The sequence below is a fragment of the Rhinolophus sinicus genome, linkage group LG10 (assembly GCF_036562045.2).
Source record: "Rhinolophus sinicus isolate RSC01 linkage group LG10, ASM3656204v1, whole genome shotgun sequence".
NCBI lineage: Eukaryota > Metazoa > Chordata > Mammalia > Chiroptera > Rhinolophidae > Rhinolophus > Rhinolophus sinicus.
This window is the reverse complement of record NC_133759.1, coordinates 34,912,460-34,928,913: the sequence shown is the minus strand read 5'-3', so window position 1 is coordinate 34,928,913 and position 16,454 is coordinate 34,912,460. Positions and strand designations below refer to the sequence as shown.

Genomic DNA, 16,454 nt, shown 5'->3' with positions numbered 1-16,454 from the left:
AAATCCAAGCAAAGAAGTTAGCATGAAATTGGTCACAGACTAATAAAACCACTCTGGGAGGACGTCCCTTAAATCCAGATTGCATAAGATTCTGGCAGCAAAAATCCTACTAAACTCAAGATCATAATTAAAAATTATAATATACACAAAGAACCAGTTCACCACAAGCGGACAACCCACAACAAGGGACAAAAGAAGTCCTTAAACCTTCAGAATTATTGGATACATTCTCTAAATAAAATTGTTTAAATTGATTAAAGGCAAAAAAGAAGGAATAAAAAATATGGTAAAGAAATAGAGACTATGTAATTATCAACCAGTTTTGTAAAGAATTGAGTAGAACTTCTAGAGGTTAAAACAAAATAATTGAAAATAAAATCTCAAAACATAGGGTAGCAGATCAGGCAGAGGTGAAGCATGAATAAGCAAATTGGATGGTTTTTGAAGAGAGATAAAAAGAGGGAAAATATGAAAGCACCATTAAGAGACAGGGAGGGTAGAATGAGAAAGACTGAGATACATAAAATAGGGTTTTTTGAGGACATAATAGAAAGAATGAGGGAAAGGTAATATTAGAAGAGATAGTGCCTTGAGAATTTTTCAAAATGCTGAAAGACATACGTTTTCAGATTCAGGAAATAAAATTAATTCCAAACATTTTAATTTTTTTTAGTAAAACAAATTTCCTATGCAGATACATGTTAGTGAAACTTGAAAATCTCAAAGACAAAGAGAAAATAATAAAAGAAACCATAAACAAATAAAGATAACCTACTAAGGAAGAAAATTAGACTGACAGCAGACTTTACTATAGGGACTATAGAAACCAGAAGACAGTGGAATAAACATCTTCTACTTGCTAAGAGAAAATAATTGTCAATCTAGAATTTTACTTTCAGCTTCATTATAATTCCATAATGAAGGTTTAGACAGAAACAGAGAAGATTTATTATTAAGAACTTTCTGAAGTATTTTCTAAAACAGAGGTGCTCTATTCTGTCTGCTCTTTGGAATCATGAGGAGAGACTTACAAAATATTGATGCCTGTGTTATCCACCCCAGAGATCTATGTTTAATTGTTCTGAGATACAGACTGGGAATTGGGATTTAAAATATATCCCTAGTGTTATGTCGAGTTTGAAAACCACTGGTATGGAAAGGATGCAGTTTATGAAGAATAAAATTAAATGCAAGAAGTGATGATGAACAAATAATTGTTAAATATGTGGATAAATCTAAATATTTTTGACTTAATAAAGAAATAATAATATTGACTAAGAGAATATAAAATCATCATAGAAGTAGGTTATTGTACAGAAATAACATGTAAGAGGAGAGGGAAGTGTTTGGAAGTTCAAGGCCTTTAAGGTTTTTTATTATTCAGGAGTATAGATATATTGATTAATTTTGTTAAGTAACCATGGTAAAAATTTAAAGGTAATATGAAGAGTAGGAATGTAATATGTAATTTTTAAACTGGAAGAGGCATTAATTTGTCAGGAGTATGAAAAAGGGGTGTAAAATTTAGGGACGTCTATAACAGATTTAATGACACGTGTCATGCACATCATGATAAGGGCACCATAAGGCACAGCAATGGAAATAGGAGGGGGTGGGACAGTTACGGGATATGCTACAAATTAAGAACTGAGGTGAACTGGTCATGAATTTGCTAAGGGTATGTAGTTGGAGAGGGTAGAAGAAAGACAACACCACCTCCAACACAGCATGCCAAGGTTTTTAGCCAGGATAACAAGGAAAATGAGGATGAGAAGATTGGAAGTCAAAGAGATGAACAGACTTTGTGATAAACTGGCTTCCCACATTTGGAGACTGCATTTAGTTAGTAATATTTAGCAGCTGAATTGGATCCCAGGAGAGCAATGACTGATGACAGTGGAAAGGAATCAGACCATTTGTCTGAAAAGAAGATAAAGCAGAAGAAAGAGCTGAGGACTAAATGTGGATGTCCACATTTAGGGAGCATAGGGAGGAAGTTACACCAGAGTAGGAAAGAGAGACTAAGTCTGGTTCTTATAAAAGGGGATTGTTTGCACTGAGGTTCTATTCAAAGCAAACATTTAAGATGAAGAAGAGACATCACTGCTTGCCTTTTTATTGAAGGATATAAGTGCTTAGAATGTCACCACTTATACTACTCTAACTTTGCTTTTTAAGAAAAAGAGGAGTTTTGAATGGCTATTCAAAAGAAAATAAAAAAGGCTACCAGGTGAGGACTCCTTCATTGTTTTCCTTTTCTGTTATACTTTAAGTATCATATCACTTCATCCAGCCTCATGGTGGATTAAAAATGGCTGCAAAAACTTTCATAGTTCTCTCATCAAGAGATAAAATCCATTTTCTTCCCCTTGAACCCGGGCTGGCTTGTGACAGCCTTGCACAATAGATTATGGGCAGAAGAGACACCATGCCAATTCTAGGTATAAAGTTTAAAGGAGACTGGCAGCTTCTATCTTGGTCTCTTGGAGCCCTAAGCCACCATGCAAGAAGTCCAGCTATCTTGAGTTCACTATGCTTTGAGAAGCTCAGCCATATGGAGAGAACATGGAGGAGGAAACTCCACGTAGAGAGAGAGGCCAAGGAGCACAGAGGTGTGACACATGTGAGTGAAGAAACTGTGTTGTAAGGGGATCATCCTGTCCTAGCTGCCCCAGCTAAAAATATGTAGATCAGAGGGGAACAGCCCAGGTGAGCTCTTCCTGTATTGCTCCTACAATATCAAATGAGAGCAAAACAAAATTTATTAGGGCACTCAACTTGGGGGTAATGTGTTACACAGCAATACAGAATTACAACAAGTCTGCTTCTTTCAAAGGTAAATCACTACAGGAACCCCACAGCTCAATGTTGGGACCTCCTATCACCACTTGGTTTCCTTTGTCTTTGCTATTATTTTTTATTCTTTCTCTCTCTTCATTCTTCAAACTTTTATCCTCAGATTACGAACACAGTTCAAAACATTTCCTCCATGGTTTTGCTTTTGCCTCAGTCTACTGAAATATCTTTCACTCTTTTCATTGGAAGATTTACCTTTCTTACCACTCATGTGAAGGTCTGACGATTAAGTTCGTGAACTCATCCTAGCCAAAGTGCTATATGCTTCATTGCTGAATATCACTATGGTAACCTTTGAAGTACTCCCTTTGGGAAGCTATGCACCAATGCCAGCAACTAATCCACCCTTCAAGGCAATTTTGGAACTCTTATTCTGGAATGGAAATCAGAGCTGTTGTATTACCCTTGATGTTCTGAATACCATCAAAATGTCTTCCTTTCAATATTTCCTTTATCTTTGGCTAAAGAAAAAAGTCACTGGGGGCCAGATCAGGTGAGTAGGGAGGGTGTTCCAATACAGTTATTTGTTTACTGGCTAAAAACTCCCTCACAGAAAGTTTTGTGTGAACTGGTGCATTGTCATGATGCAAGAGGCATGAATTGTTGGTGAAAAGTTCAGGTCATTTTCCTCTAACTTTTTCATGCAGCCTTTTCAGCGCTTCCAAATAATAAACTTGGTTTTGTCCAGTTGGTACAAATTCATAACGAATAATCCCTCTGATATCAAAAAAGGTGAGCAGCATCGTTTTGACTCTTGATTTGGACTGATGGAACTCTTTTGGTCATGGAGAATTGGCTGACTTCCATAGTGCACTTTGACGCTTTGTTTTAGGGTCATATTGGTACAATCATGTTTCATCACCAGTGATAACACGGCCCAAAACATCATCTTGCCTCTCCAAAAGGTCTTGGCAAACTTCAACTCTCCTTTGCTTTTTTTGTTCGTTGGGACCATTTTTGCACACACCTTTCTCATACCAAGATTTTTAGTTAAGATTTTCCTGTTTCTCTATGTTTGCTTGGTCTGCTATGCTTCTCATAGTCAGCTGATGATTTTGATGCACAATTCAACGAATTTTTGCAATATTTTCACCAGTTCTGCTCGTTACTCTATGCCCTGACCTCTCTTCATCAGTGACACGTTCTCTCCCCTCAGAAAAACGTTTAACCCATTTGTACACTGCTGTTTTCTTCATGGCATTATCCCCATAAACTTGGACTAACATGTCCCTGATTTCACTTCCATTTTTGCCAAGTTTAACAAGAAATCTAATGTTTGTTTGTTGCTCTAATTCAATCTCAGACATTCTCTCAACAGCACAAAAAGAACACGCAACAACAATAATGAACACCACTCAGCAAGACAGCACCACATGTCCACATGAGCACAGCTGTGAGATGCTGATCTACCAAGTTTATGAAACCTTACCGAGCTGTTTGTACAGTGCTGCCAATGTAAGCACACGGTGGTGAGTTCGCGAACTTAATTGTCAGACCCCCTTTGAAAAGATGCTGAATTTCACTAACTATTAGGAAAATGCAAATCAAAACCAGAATGAAATACCACCTTACACCTGTTAGAATGGCTAGTATCAATGAGACAAGTAATGACAATGTTGGAGACGTTGTGGAGAAAAAAGGAACCCTCATACACTGCTGATGGGAGTGTAAATTGGTACAGCCACTAGGGAAAACAGTACAGCATTTCCTCAAAAAATTAATAATAAGTACACGGTGGCAAGTTCGTGAACGTAGTTGTCAGACCTCATAGTGCAAGTTCTTTTTCCTCAAATCTTAGTATATCAGCCCAGTGGAATGAATCAGAATTTGTGAAAAATATAGACATTTTTGCTTATAATATAGATTTTTTAAAAGAATGCAATTTTTACTTGTAGATTCCACAGGAATCCACACTAACTTCTAAGTGCTTTTAAGCTGACATTCATCTAAGCCTGCTTTAATGAACAGATAACTCATTTATAATTAGCAGTGCCAATTAATTGGCATGCAAACAATTAAAGTGATTAAAGTGCTAAAGTTCTTACGAACAGTTTTTTCCTAAGTAGGTTATAGACAAACCTTCCCTGACCCTGCATCTTGTTTTCATGATTAAATTGCCGAGGAAGCCTCTCTTTATGGATAGCACGTGAGAAAATTTTAACTTGGCCTTGATCAGGTAGCTCTGATTTGGAATAAGTGAATCCCACTTATGAAGAACTTACTGTATTCTTATTTTTTCAAATGAACACTTTAAAAAAAGTTTATGTGTGGTTTTCAGCTTCCTGCTATATATGACCACACACACAATTCAACCACCCAGGGCCTCAGAAAACTTGAAGCAGTCAAAATCCCATCTTTTCTAGTTATCCAATCTACCTTATGTTCTAAAAAAATGGTAGAAGTTTGTGGGGGTTTATTTTAAATGGCTGTGACTTGCTTCTAACTAATAGAATGTACCAGAAATGACATTTTGTAATTTCTGAGGCTAAACCAAAGGAGACATTACGGTTCCTACTTTGTTCCCTGGGACATCCACTTTTGAGGCCCTGAGCTGCCATGTAAAACTATCAACCCCCTTGAAGCTGCCACACTGAGAAATCCAGGCCACTTGGAAAGGCATGGAGAGATGCTCTGGTTGACAGCTCCAACTGAGATCCCAGGTAGCAGCTAGCATCAACACCAGGCATGAGTGAAATGCCTGCAGATGGTTCCATGTCCCAGCCATGGATTCACCCCCAGCCTTCAAGTCTTCCCAGCTGAGTCCTGAGACGTGCTGGAGCAGAGACAAGCCATCTCTGCTGCGCTCTGTCCAAATTGCTCACTCACAAACACTGTGAGCATGATGAAACAGTCACTGTTTTATTCCACTAAATTTGGTTTGGTTTATTATGTAGCAATAATAACTGGAAGAAAGCCGTTTTCCTTCTCAGCTTAAGGTTCTATACAATGTCCACCTCCTATCTTCTTCCCTTTCACATGTTTTTTTGTTTGTTTATTTTGTTTAATCGTTAAATATCCTACCGTATGTTGTTTGTGTTTACTGGTTTTAAATCAAATTTCCCTCAAACTCAATCAGAAGTGACTGGAATTCAAATCCTCTTTGATAAGTTATTACCCCCTGAGTCTCAGCTGCCTTGATGATGAGAAAATCATCCCCACCTTACAGGGTTGTTGTGAGAATTAGACATATTGTAGGGAAATTATCTGGCATACAGGATGCATCCACTAGGTAAATGGTAATTAGTATTAGAAGTTTTCAGAGACAAGGTATATAATCCCAAACCTCAGTTTCCCCTTTGTCCAAAGCACGTTGCTCTAATTGAAAATGCATAGTGTTCTCAGAGGGAGTTTGTGTATGCATGTGTCTATTTTCTGTTGGATAAATGACCCTGTGCCCTTACAGTTGATCCATCACTGCAGAAAGTTGGAAAACAATAGCTACAACCAAATCAAAGCAAACCAACCCAAAACAACTCTAAGCTCTCATCATGGTTATATTTTTCTTAAAAAATGTGCAAATTGCTGAGACCAGATATTTAACAGAACCCACTGGGTGGGCTGGTCTGTGGCACAGACTCAAGTCTGGAGAGAAAGGTCTATCCCTACGCTGGCTGGAGGTATCTTTGCTTTCTGGAAATGTACATTCTCTATGACAGAGACTTTTGGCATTTTGCTGGACCCAGGACACTTTTAAAAGCTGTGGAAAAGTGAACACACCCATTCCTCCACAACATTTTGTGTGCCATGTTAGAGTGTTCCTAGTTGATATAAACAATAAATGTTGGAGCCTGCTAAAGAAGCCTGTAGGTTTCACTGATATGTGGGATATAAAACTGAAAATAACAAAGGAACAAGACAAACAAATAAAGAAACAAAAACTCATAGACACAGACAATAGTTCAGAGGTTACCAGAGGGTAAGGGGGAAGGGGGTGGTAGATGAGTGTAAACGGGATCAAATATATGGTGATGGAAGCAGAACTGACTCTGAGCGATGAACACACAATGTGATATATAGATGATGTATTACAGAATTGTACACCTGAAACCTATGCAACTTTTCTAACCATTGTTTCCCCAATAAACTTTAATTAAAAAAAAATTAAGAAGCCTGTAGGAATTCGATTGCTTGGCTTTGTCATCCTGGCAGAGTGACTCTGGTTCTGACAAACATTTTTGGCTGACCTGTGAGTACTTCCTTGTAAGGACAGAGCCAATGTCTGTTGAGCATCTGCCATGGGTCAGGTTCTGTCCTAGGCCTTTCACATAACTTATCTAATCCTCAGGAGAGCCCTGCAGGTAAGTGTTTTATTTCTCCTTTATTATGAGAGAAGTGAATTTTCCAAGGTCTCACAGCCCAGATTTGAGAGATGTCAACAACTAAGGTTTTCTGTTACTTTCTGTTTGTGTCTTGGGGTGCTGGCTGAGACCCACTTCTCCAAACAGATCATGACTGAAGAACTTGCTATTCCTAGGCTTACTGCTTTAATGTCTATGCCCCCTACCTCCCCCTGCCCCCCGCCCAACCCCTTCCTACCTATGGTCCTTTTGGCTGCCAGAGTATAGTGTGGGGTGTGTGTGGATGGCACGCTCTGCTGCTGGCTAGGCTTAAGGGAAGCAGCCAAAGATAGAGGTATGAACAAGGGCCTCAGAGTCTGTGTGCTTGAACTGGAAACCACTGAGCCTCCCAAGACAAGTCATAACCCCAGCACTTATTTAGCACCTTTGTTTTATAAAGAGCTTTTTCTTTCGATAATAAGATAGGCAAGCAAGATATTTTTATCTCGATTTTACAATTGTGGATACGGAAACTTTTCCAAGGAAATTGTCTTACCAGTTCTTCCAATTTTGGTTCCCAGGCTCTTTCAATTATCTTCTAGCTGCCTCTTCTGGAGAACAAGGTTAAGAAATGCCATTCTGGGAAATTGAAGCTACAAGACTACAACATGATGGATTGGAGCAGTAAGTCATAAGTCATTGTGATTGGGAGATGGCTTTCCTTGCTCATGTTCTGGGAAGCAGCCATCACAAACGTAGCCAATATAGAATGAGCAGTAATCTAGGAAACGGTAACATGAGATCACATAATAGCAGTGGCTTTTGAAAGATAAGGTAACTGATAAAGAATATTGAGAAAGGACCATAGGAGACTAAGAATCTGAAAGATGAAAGATTTCCTCTAATGCTGCCCAAGAGAGCGTGATCTGATTTCAGATGACCTGTACTGGTTCTTCAGACTAAAATATCCCTTCAGTGGAGAAAGGCAATTCATCAAGCAACCAGAGCTGGAACGTAATTCTCTGAAAGAACACCCAGCTGTCCTGGCTCATGTTCTCTGCTCACCCACCTGAGAACTTGCAAATTGATTTGAGTGCTAATGACCAACAGGGGTTCTCTCAGTGAGAACCGTCCTGCTGGTTGCTAATATGGGATATTGGTCTATCAATCACACTCTGCTAGGTTCAGTTCCTATGACTCAGTTCCTTGTAGTCTGATCCCCTCTGCTGGGAATGATAAGGACCCTGAGCCTGCTCAGATGTTGAGCAGATTTTGGGCTTTGGGTCCCCACCGTGGTGCAGCTATACTTGAGAGACCCTCACCTGAAGAAGACAGAGTCTTTCTTATTGCGTGGCCTTGGGAGCTTATGGGGACCACAATCTTGTTTTGTCCAGGAACCCAGCATGTCCATTTCATCCTAAAGCTTCAAAGAAATGATGTTTCAAAGAACACGGGTATCTGTGTGAGCAAGAATCTTGTAGAAGTATTCCTAAATACAGCCTCAGTATGGGGGTCTCAAACTTACCCAGGTTAGTACCCTCAAATAGAGATGGAACGAGCTTTTCTACTACCAGGTGAGGTGCTTGGGAGGCTCCTTTAGGCCTAGGGTGTCCTGAGGCTTTGAAGGAAGGAAGCCTGAGGGACAAGCAACTTGTAAGGATACCTTTTGGGCAACAACTGGTCAGGACCTGGGCCAGACAGAGAGGAGAACAGCATAGGGGGAGGAGAAGGAGACATTTTCATTGGTCTGGAGGCTGGGAAGTTGGTTGATGAGGATGCCAGTCAGATTTGGCCCCTGTGTGCTCTTTGCAGAGATCCTTCCCATGGTCCACTCAGCTAGTCTTGGCCTCCTCCCCATTGTGGGCAATTCCTTGAGACAGGCTGGGTTGGGGAGTATACCCCTACTCAGTGGCTATAGCATTCTGAGATTCCATCATGAGAAGCTCGCAAAGTGAGTGGACCAATGATTCTGGTTTGATGGATCTTGACAACCCAGACAGATGGGGAAGAGGCAGAGAAGCTGGATGGCCTGGCTGCTAAAGCAGTGTATTTCAAAATGTCCTGTTGGCATAGCAGGGTTTGGTGAACCCCATTATAATGGGAGGAGGGAGTATCTCAACTGATGGCTGAAGGTGGGTTAAAGTAGATGACACCTAAGTCAGATGGTATCTGTGTCTGGGCTCCACACCTTTTATCAGGATTAAATAAGATAAAATAGAATACAGTCTTTATACCATGCCAGATAAATGCGTAACAATGGCAACCACTATCATCAGCATTATCATCTTACATAGTCCTTTATACTTGTGTGCATGTTGCATTCAGAAATTGATTGTTGGCTGTAGAAATTAGTGTAAATGGTATTACAGTTGTTCTCAGTACAATGTTGGTCGATGGTAGAGGGTGAACCTTCAGTGGCTTCTCAGAGTGAGAAGAGCCCATGTAGAACCAAGGGTCAGATACTGAAGATCAGGGCCAGGCCGGGAGTGTACACATGTCAATCAGGACAGTGTAGAATAATCGGGAAGGAAGGCTGGGGACGGTGGGGACCTGGGGAGTATATGCCAGCCTAAGGGCCGCGGCTCCTCAACTCTAGCTGCTGTTGCCATGCAGTGATCTGGGTCCAGGGATTATAGGTCTTCTGATTATTTATGAGAGACAGAAGTCCAGGTTTTAAGGTGAAATTTTACAGTTTTAAAAATATTGTAAGCCAAACAAAATATGTTTGTAAGCTGTATGGGAGCTGTTAGCTGTCAGCCTGGGACACTGTTTTCTGAAGCAGGAATCTCCTCTGTGGCCCTCCTGCCCCGTGGTCATCCAGTGAAACCCCCACGGGGTGGTCAGATTGTCTTTTCCTAGTCCTACCTCAATGGCAGTGTGACAAATCACTGAAGTCCACAAATCTGGTACAGGGCTGGGTCAATAGGGCTGTAACGGCAACCACCTGCTGTTGCTTACCTGTTATTTCAAATTTCAATAATGATTGTATTGGACACAGAATTTTGCCCTCCACCTAACATCACCCACCCCACATCTGAACTCATGTTGGAGCAATTTGAGCAATTGAAGGAGTTAGTGTTCCTTTTTTTTTACAACCTTGCTGCTGATGCAAGCTGGGGCTTACCCTCATAAAACCTACAGAAAACAGGAGCCAACTTGAAGCAGCGAACCCTGGATAATACTAAAATGTAAATGCAGGACCAGCTGCATGGATATACAATCTGTACTTTTGCATAGGGCCTTGCACTCAGAAGCGCCGTACACTTGGTGTAACGCTCTACTTGTGCCGTCTTGAAATTCTTACTAATTTTTGAACGAAAGGGTCTATGTTTTCATTTTGCACAGGGCCCCACAAATTATGTAGCCATCCTGCATAAATGTTATCAGAGTTGGGAGCAGAATTCTTTTTTTTCTTTCTCTTTTTTGGTTTGGAACCACCTACAACTTGATTAGTTTGCACTTTTATGAGTTGAGGTAATGCTCATGGAACCAAGGGAGCAGGAATATGTTTTTCTGACCATTACAAAAGGTGAGAATGTTCTCCCCTGCTTTATGGTGAGTGGAGAGGGTGAGGAAAGAGTTAATCTCCTGTGATATGACCACCTCCCAGGGCTTTTCTTCCTTGTCTCAGGTGCTGGATCAGCATTACTCATAGCTGTTAGCAAAGGAGATGCAGGTAGGCATGGAATTAATTGTAGGGACAGCTGTTGTATTACTATTAGAGAAATCTGGAGAATAGACAATATCCCATGGGTAGGAGAGCCAGGAGACTCAAATTTATTTCCGGATCATTTTCAGGTCAGCAAAACTCTGGAGCTGCTGAGGAATGGGTGTGTGCGGGCATTAGAACAGTTTTACTGATGCATTTTAGTTGGGACCACAACATCAAACCACAGTGTACTGAAAAGCGACTAAAAAGGTCCTCGTTGAATCTCTGTCAGAGATTCACTGGTGTTGGAACCATAATTAATTCCTATTGCTCCCTTACTTAGTAAACATATGGTCTGCTGCAGAGATTCAGTTGTAGGACTTTGGGTACAGTGAGAAAGTCCAATAGAGCAACTCTCAAAAATGAGGGCTTTGTTTTCACACTTTGGCCTTGGCCTTTTAGGAAAGGATTCAGGGACTGTAGACATTGTGCTTAGTGAGAGAGGAAGCAGAACTTGAGAGAATCTATTGTATTAATGCCCTCCCCAAGTCACAGAGAGTTGCAGATCAAGAAATTGCTTTGCAAACTTGGCAACCTAGATAGGATGGCCAATTTATGATGACCGGAACAACCCATCAATCTAAGGTTATCAGTACAAGCAAGTGTTTACCCTGTATAATCGCCCCTTCCCTCTGCAAACTCTAGTACCCAGATCTTTGGGACTAGAATTATATTCACTGTAATGTACAGATGAATTTGGGGGAGAATTGACATCTTTACTATCGTGAATTTTCATACACGGGAGCACAGGATGCTTCTCAGCTGATTAAAGTCTAATTTTTATGTCCCTTAGTGAAAATTTATGGTCCTTTTTATTTAGTCTTGCATATTTTTGTTAACTTTGCCTCTGGATCTTCCATATTTTTCAATGCTATTTTCAATGTTATCTTTTTTCATTGCAGTATTTTCTAACTAGTTTTTACTGGTATATTGGAAGGCTATTTTTATATATTTATTTTATATTTACCACTGAGCTCTCATGTTTTATATCCCTTTTTTTGGTAACTAATCATGTAATATGCAATATGTGGCATAAATACTACAAATACTTTCTCTAGTGTCATCAGTGGCAGAAATCGCTAATTGGTCCTCTCCTTGAGCCTGGGTGCAGCAAATCCTTCTCAAGCTGCACTCTGTTGGGAGACAATTCTCTATGGGTTTGTTTCCGCACATATTTTGAGCAAGACACTCACTGCCTGAACTATCTTTTCAAGGTTGTTTATATAACAAATAGTTTTGGAATATAGAGATAGTGTCTCGTTCCTAGCAAAAGACAGGTTTGCTTATAGCCTTGGAAGATAGAGACTATCTCCTTCATGAGCAAAGGGAAGATGTGCTAGTAAGGACAAAAGATTCAGATTCATTAGCTCAGAGCCCTTCTGCATCACATCTCGTTTCACGTGCTGCTGCCCTTTGTCTCTGTTCATATCACCTGGTGGGAATTGGGGTTCAACGAACTGGTGCAAAAATACTGATGCTCTGGCTTGCTATCGATGAGAGTAATAAATGGCCTCTCATCTCTGATCCAGGAGTCTTGTATCTTCAAACTGTGTCAGGCTAACTTGTTAGCTTACAAGGAGGGTAAAATCTCAGACCCTCCCATTTCTTGACAGTTTTGATGATAAGGGTGAGATGCTGAGAGAAACATGGATTTCTGGAAGAGAAAAGATGAGGGCCTTGTGGGTTTAAGAATGGGATCTGAGGAAAGTCCATGGAATTGATAGCAAATATGTTCACTGAGTTGTGTGATCGATTGGAAAATAGACATCCACTTTATTTCTCATTTGTGAGGAGAAATTGGGGAGGTGGTTGCAGACAAGTACCAGGAAATGAGTTCAAAGATAGCAACCTTAATGGTGACTGGCTGTTGCTAATTCTTCCCCATGACTTTGTCACCAATTCACCCCATTGTAAAAGCCAGAACTAAGGAGGTTCTATTCCTTTCAGATGATAGTTACAGAGATGCACACCTACACTGAGCATGAGAGAGGGAATTTGTGGCTGCTATGGGCAGAAATTATTTAAACTTTGTCTGGCCACTTGGGGGATAAAGGGTGGTATGTAGTAGGGAGAGTGGCAATAGCTGAGACTCATGGCTTAATCTTCCCTGAAATCTATTATGTCAAACTTAGATCCACTGGAGACAAGAGTAAAAGATCCTATTTATTTCCCCCCAGTGGGTTCTGATTGCTATAAGGGAGCATTGGCTTTCTTAGGGAGATTTCCCGGAGAAAGACAAGTTTCACAACTGCTGTGGGGAATCATAGTTGAGACATTGCTAGTATTTGGGTTCTTACTGCCCTGAATTGGGTTTACAATGCTAATGAAGATGACCCACTAGAGAATGAGAAACTGAAGCAGAGAAATCCAAGTAAATTCTGTGACTAGCTCCACCACCCCAGAAAAAGCTCCCTAGCCTTTTTGTTAAAACTGGGCAAGGTCTTAAGGGATGCTGTCTTGGAAATGGTGTTGCACAAGGATCAACAAACCTGTTCTGTGAAGGGCCAGGTAGTAAATATTTTATGCTTTGTGGTCTGTACTGTCTCTGCTGCAAATACTCTACTATGCCACTATAGCACAAAAGCAGCCACAGGCAATATGTAAGTAAATGGACATGACTTTGTACCAATAAAACCTTGTTTACAGTAGCAGGCAGTAAGCTGGATTTGATCCATGGTAGTTTGTTGACCCCTAGTATAGCAGGTGCTCAGGTGAAGGTGGCATCTTCAAAGAAGGTTGCTGCTATGCAAGTCAAACCTGAGTCAGCAAGAGGGTACAGACCCTGTGGCTCCAGCCAAAATCAATGTGAAAAAGAAGCTGCTCAGTGAAGGGGTTCCTAATACTGAGCTAGATGGAGTCAACCATGAGGACCTTGCTGCCTAACACACAGTGTTGGGTGGGCAGAAAACTTGAAAGTTCATTTGGTTGAGCTATGAGCTGCTGCCATGATGCTCAAAATCAAAAATAAGTGAGAAAACTTGTCTAATGGCATGAAGTCATTCCATGCCTCCATACTCCCTAGTCTCCTCTCCCTATGCACCCTGACCTCAGCTACTTTAAGGAGAAAGATGATTAAAGGTGGGGCCAAAGTCTCTCAATCTTTAAGAGGGATCAAAGGTCATACACATCCCTCTGAGCATGCTGGAGAATTTCAGGAAGGAGAGGCACTCACATTTTTATGACTCTGAATGTGAGTGTCTATTATCCGACTCAGACCTGCGGCAGGAAAAGGCACACAGATTCAGCTAGCATGTCTGCTACACAGACTGATGGCACTTGGTATATTGTCTTAGAAATTGCCAACGCCTTCTTTTTTTATCTAAGGAATAAGATCAGCTCACATTAACATGGCAAGGTTTCCAATACATGTTAGTAGTATTTCCCCAGGTGCACATAAACTCTTGTGCCATTTGCTGCTAAAATTTAGTGAGTGTGCCTCTACCCTTCCAGGCCCAGCTTTCACTATGTGGATGATGTCCCCTTGGTTGGTGTTATGGACTGAATTGTATCACCCCCAAATCCATATGTTGAAGTTCTATTCCCCAATGTGATTGTATTTGGAGATAGAGCCTTTAATGGGATAATTACAGTTAAATGAGGCATAAGGGTGGGGCCCTAATCCTACAGGACTGAGGGTGTCCTTATATGAAGAGGAAGAGACACCAGGGATCAGACCGCACAGAGAAAAGGCCATATGAGGACACAGTAAAAAGGCAGCTACAAAGAAAACTTGTAGAACAAGGAGAGAGGTCTTGGGAAAAACCTGCCAACACCATGTTCTTGTAGCATCCAGAACTGTGAGAAACAAATTTCTGTTGTTTAAGCTGCCCCATGTATTTTGTTATGTCAGCCCTAGTAGGCTAATACAGTTAGCAAGTCAGAAGTCTCAGACTCAAAAGCCCTGATTGAGGTGTTATCTATCGTATCTCTGCCAGCAGGAATGGCTGATGAACCTTGAAAACATTTAGGCATCTTCTCACAAAATAAAGATTCTTGGGACTATTTTGGCAGATTCACTATGCTCATTCTCTCTGTCAAGCAGAACAGTCAAGGAAAAATTGCTTTTGTCTTCTACCCCCATCATAAAAAAGAAGGCCCAGCACCTTGTTAGTCTTAGAGATTTTCACCGTAAGGGTGGTCACAGACACTTTCAGCTGTTTAAGGAAATATCACCAGTAGATAATGTAGCCCTCAGACAACTGTGGTGATTTCTGCACAGTAAAGCTACCCTAGATTGCGCAGGGGAACTTCCTATAGGACAACCGACTGGTTATTTATGCAACCTTGCAGGCAGTTATGCCTACTATGGGAGTCATCCAATAGAAAAGGTGTATGAAACCTATCCCTGAAGTGAGCTAAAGTGATCAGTGACACTACCTTGGTTCTGGAAGGCCTTCAGGTTAGCTTCAACTTATTGGCCAGGGTTCTTATAATTGGTAGAATTGGCTTAGTCTTCCTCCTTGGGGGCCAAGGTGGCGTCTGTGCAATCACTACACTGCTATGTCTGGATCAATACCTTGGGCTGAGTTGAAATTGTCTGATTAATTGGAGTAGCCAACGGAGTAGGGAAGATTCTCCAGAAGACAAAATGCTGTCTGTATAAATGAGGGTTGGGTATTGTTCTGAGACAATCCTTCCTCTTGCATTTCTGCATGTCTCATGAGCGAGGCACTCACTGCCCTTTGTTTTGGACTATCTTTTCAAGAATGTTTGTATAGTTACCAGCCTTGGAAGATATAGTGTCTCCTTGCAAGCAAAGGACAGCTTTGCTTATGTTCATGAAAGGTAGAGAAGATAGTATCTCCCTCTAGAACAAAGAGTAGGCATGCTTAAATCCAAAAGATTTGAGTTCCCTAAGCTCAGGGTCTCTCTTCTGTAATGCAATGTATTATGTCTGCAGTGGTCACCTTGCCCTCTTTACCTCACCCTGTGAACATTGAGGCTTGGGGAACTGGTGCAAAAATGCTGATACTTTGACTGCTATTGCTGTAATGAATGATTCTTCGTGTTTGACCCAGGAGTCTCATGTTTTCTACTAGCTTCCATAAAACAGTGGCAGGCCAACTAATTAGCTCACAAAAAGGGTAAAAATCTCAGACACTGCTCCGTTCTTGACACACTCTAAGCAGGCACTACCAAGCGTTTGGAGTTGGCACATGAGATGAAACCAATTTTCCAGCCTCAGCCCAGACTGTGTGAAGAGAGCAATGGGCATGTGATAGGTCAGAAGAAACTGGGACTAACAGGTCAACAACAGTGGAGGAAAAGGATAGGGACATGGCCCTGCCAGTAAGGTCTATGATAGATCACTCTGTCCCTAGGCATGTCACAGAAAGGTTTTCACTTAATATGAAACCAGATGCAGCCCTGAATTCTTCCTGCTTTATTTAATAGAGGAGTTTTGTTTGACCTGCCTTCAGTTTTTCTTAAGGACAGGCCAGACTGCCAGGAGGGGATTCAGGAAAATTTGTCATCTCCTTCATCTCCTGCTTTTGTGTCCTTTTCTCCTTCCCAGGTGCCCCTTTTTCCTTAACGAAATTCCCTTCTTGCATGAAAGAACCCATTAACAGTTAATTACACCCTAATGTTGATGTACATTGTTGGAGTGTTAT

The 16,454-nt window shown here is 41.0% G+C and overlaps 1 long non-coding RNA gene across 9 annotated transcripts in view; it reads left to right on the top strand.

Annotated features, from left to right (window-relative positions):
• LOC109456036 (uncharacterized) overlaps positions 1 to 16,454 on the top strand; it is a 114,015-nt gene that overhangs the window by 87,513 nt on the left and 10,048 nt on the right. For 8 of the 9 annotated variants that reach the window (XR_012489674.1, XR_012489676.1, XR_012489673.1 and 5 more), the window contains one exon: positions 7,715 to 7,817. The exons of the other annotated variant lie outside the window; for it this stretch is intronic. This is a non-coding gene — a long non-coding RNA (uncharacterized LOC109456036). The remainder of the gene's footprint in view (positions 1 to 7,714; positions 7,818 to 16,454) is intronic. 9 annotated transcript variants of the gene reach the window in all.